We start from the raw sequence: 4088 nt of genomic DNA on the forward strand, positions 1-4088 counted from the left end.
ACATTGGGTATAAAACCCACATAAACCTTAAACATGCATTTCTACCCAAACACAACCATCAAACTCTATAAAACTTACTTAAAACTTCATTAAAACATAAAGAAAAGCAGAGATCTACACTAACCTCTTGAAGATCGAGGGTTGGTGTAATCCCTAACTCGGAGGTGTGGAGAATCCAAGCTCCAAAAGCTCCAAGCTCCCAAAACTCCTTTTAAGCTTTAAATCTTCAAACACAAGGGTAGAGATCATGAAAAACTTGAGAGATGGGTAGAGAAAACACGAAAACGACCAAAGGAAGGCATAAACTCACCTGAGCTCGAGAATGGGGAGAAAACTCTCCCATTTCCGATCTGAGGGCCCTTTATAGGTGGCCTGGTCACAGACCTTCGGCAGCCTAACGTGCCCCCTAAACTCATGCATGTTCGGCGGCCGAACTTGACTTTCGGCGGCCGAACCTTGGCTCGTTTAAACAAGACTTTCGGAGGCCAAAGGCGCTCCCGAAGCCTTTCCATGTTCGGCGGCCGAACTTCACTTTCGGCGGCCGAACCTGGCACTTGCCTCCTTGGTCTTTTCCTTCCAAAACTAAATTCATTTCCATTTAAAACCATGAAATCAGTAAAGACTTTTGAGAAAACACATTTTACCCCTTCTAGAGAGATCCAACACCCTAGATTCCGCCGGAAGGCAGGAATCCCGATGCCGGAATCTAGCCGGGTATTACAGCCGAAGCTTGCCCCCGAAAATTGGAGTTTCGGCTCTGTCCGAGACTTTCGGCCGCCGAAGGTGCCGCCGAACATGCATGAGTTTCGCCTCTGTCTGGGAGTTTCGGCCGCCGAAGGTGCCGCCGAACCTGCCTGACTTTCGGCTCTGGAGGGACTTCCGGCCGCCGAAGGTGCCGCCGAAAGTGCCCTGTCCAGCCTTTTCTTGCATGCTTCCTAGGAGTGTTTTGAGGTGTTTTTAGGAGGTTTTTGGGGGTATGTTTAGAGTTTTGTTCTTGTTGTTTTGGTGCCTCATTTGAGTCCACCTGTGTAGGTTCGGACCCGAGGAACCGAGACCCCCGGTTGTGAGATAGCCGTTCAGAGTTCGTTGTTACAGCTTCAGTCACCAGGTGAGTGGAACAACCCCTTAAGTTTTAAAGTAAAGTAAATGAATAAATGAATGAATCATAAAGCATTGCCCATGCATCATTATGCCATGTAATATTACAGGATGTTTGCATTAGAATTCACGAATATGCTGCATTGCATAAATTGATGTTGATGTGGATGGTTGTTGGGTGATCCATAGTCCTCTGATGTTATGTTATGATGATATGTTATGGAAGACCAGCGAGGCCCATTCTACGCCCCTGGCACTATGTAAGAGAAAGACCAGCGAGGCCCATTCTACGCCCCTGGCATTTTAGAATGTTATGTTATGTAAGAGAAAGACCAGCGAGGCCCATTCTACGCCCCTGGCATTTGGAGATGTTGAGGACTAATGGTGACAACACCGTCCTTTATGTGATTAGCTGTGATGTGTTGCATTTCATGAAAGCATGAATAAGAAAAAGTTAAATAATATAATAATAATAATAAAAATAATAAAATGAATAATAATATACCTAAAAATGGAGGAATTAAAGCAAATGTTTTTAGTTTCTGCTCATTGGGCTTTATAGCTCACCCCCTCTCCCCTAACCCCAGTCTTGCAGGTGCAGAGTAGATAGAGAAGTCAGCAGAGTAAGAGAAGTTTATGTAATAGCTTAGCTGTGGACATGGTTTGTTGATAATGTAAAAGTATGAGATGTAATGTAATGTAAGTTTGATAATGTGCTTGACTAGAGTCTGTTGTATTCCCTGTACACATGGTCTTGTATGAGATATAATGCTTTTATGATGCCTATGTAATCCAAGCCTATGTTATGTTATGTTACCCCATTGGAGTATTTGATGAGGACTCCAATGAGGGGTTTATGTTATGTTTGTGCATGCACAGGCTAGGCTTGGCAGAGAAATGTTTGAATGAAAGAAAAGTTTTAATTTTATTTGTATGTTGTTGACCATGTATGGGATTAAACAGGTTCACAGGATGTATGTTTGGCTTGCTACGGGTTCTGGCGGCCTTAAGCCGACCTGAATCCTAGCGCCGGTAGCGGTCCGGTTTTCGGGTCGTTACAATAATCTTCGTTATATTAAACTTCACAGTACACACATGATTTAAATAAGAGAATTGATAATTAAAGTTATCTATTGAATAGGAGAGAATAATGGAAAAATATTAACCCTTATCACTCCAATACTCAAGCCTTAGCACAGCAGCCTTATTACTCCTGAGAGGTGGAACCATCCTTATGACTCCCTGAACTAATATCCCCCCTCAAACTGTGTCCAGGATGGAGACAGAGTTTGCGTCGAAATTGTGCTAGGCGAGTTTTTGTCATTGACTTTGTAAATATATTAGCAACTTGATATGCTGAGGGAATGTATCTCGTGATCAGGACTCCTTGAGCAACTCGTTCTCTGACATAGTGATAATCAAGGGCAACATGTTTACTTCGTGTGTGTAAAACGGGATTGACTGTCAAGTGTAACGCACTTAGATTATCGCCATACAAAATTGGCGGCTTGGTAGGATAAACTCGTAAGTCATCTAAGAGATAACCAAGCCAAGTGAGCTCCGCTGCTGTGTGAGCCATGGAACGATACTCTGCCTCGGTGCTAGAGCGAGCAACAGTGTGTTGTTTTTTTGCACACCAGGAGATGATATTAGCGCCGAGAAACGTACAATAGCCGGTAGTGGACCGCTGTGTGGTTGGACAACCCGCCCGATCTGCATCTGAAAAAGCACTACGAGCAAGTGATGTATCTGCCGTAAATGAAAGACCATAATGTATTATTTGTAATACCCGGCTAGAGTCAGGTATCGGAATTCCTACCGTCCGGTGAAATTTGAGGATGTCGGGAATTCTAGGAGGGTAAGACAAAGGTTTGCTAATGGGTTTAAGTGCTTTTAAGGGTTTTGTCTGCAAAGGAGGTGAAGTTTGGAAGAGAAAAGACCAAGGAGGCTCTGGCCAAGTTCGGCCGCCGAAGTAAAGTTCGGCCGCTGAAAGTGCCTTAGGTTTGGCACCCGAAACTCCAAGTTCGGCAGCCGAACGTTGCATGGGTTTGCATGCAGTTTCGGCTGCCGAAGGAAAGGCGGTTGGCCACCTATAAAAGCCCCTTTGACCGGCCATGGAGGGTATTGGAAGGTCTCTTTGTGGTCAAAGGTAGGGTTCTTGTTCTCCTTGGGTGTTTTCATGAGATTTCTGCAAATCTTGCATGTTTTTACATGTTTTGAGCTTGGTTTTAGAGTTGTGACCAAAAGAAGGCAAGTTTGTAAGCTTGGAGCCTTTGGAGCTTGAAGTCTCCATATCTTCAAGTGTGAGGTTGCACCAACTCTTGTTCTTTAAGAGGTAAGTATAGATCCTTCGTTTCTTTCATGTTTTATGAAGGTTTTATGGAGTGTATGGGTAGAGATGCATGATTAGGGTAAGTGTGGTTTTTGGTTGATTTGTGGTCAAAGCATGTATATGTGTTTTGAGGTGTTGTTTGTTGGGGTTTTTAGTTAGTTTTGGACCCCTTTGTGCATGTACTTGAGTATGTGCTGGTTATTGAGAGGTTGGATGCATGTTTTGGGTGTTTGAGAAAGTTGGGAGGCTTGTTTATGCATGAAGCTGAGTTCTGGATGAACTCAGGTTCGGCAGCCGAAGGAATGTTCGGCCGCTGAACCCCTTGAGGAGGTGGTTTCGGCTGCCTAAACCCGCTCCCGAAAGTTTGGACTTTCGGCTCTGGAGGGAGGATTCGGCCGCCGAATGTGCCGCCAAAGGTTGAGACTTTCATCTCTGGAAAGGACTTTCGGCAGCCGAAGGTGCCGCCGAAAGTACCCGAGTTTCGTCTCTGGAGAGGGGATTTGGCCGCCGAACCAGCCGCCGAAAGTGCCCTGTCCAGCTTTTCTTTGCATGATTTCTATGATTTCTATGATTGTTTTAGGATGTTTTAGGGGGTTTTTGGAAAGTTGTTTAGGAGTTGTTTATGAGTTGCTTAGAGTGTGTTTGGCACCTCATTCGA

Source organism: Manihot esculenta, chromosome 1 (assembly GCF_001659605.2).
Source record: "Manihot esculenta cultivar AM560-2 chromosome 1, M.esculenta_v8, whole genome shotgun sequence".
NCBI lineage: Eukaryota > Viridiplantae > Streptophyta > Magnoliopsida > Malpighiales > Euphorbiaceae > Manihot > Manihot esculenta.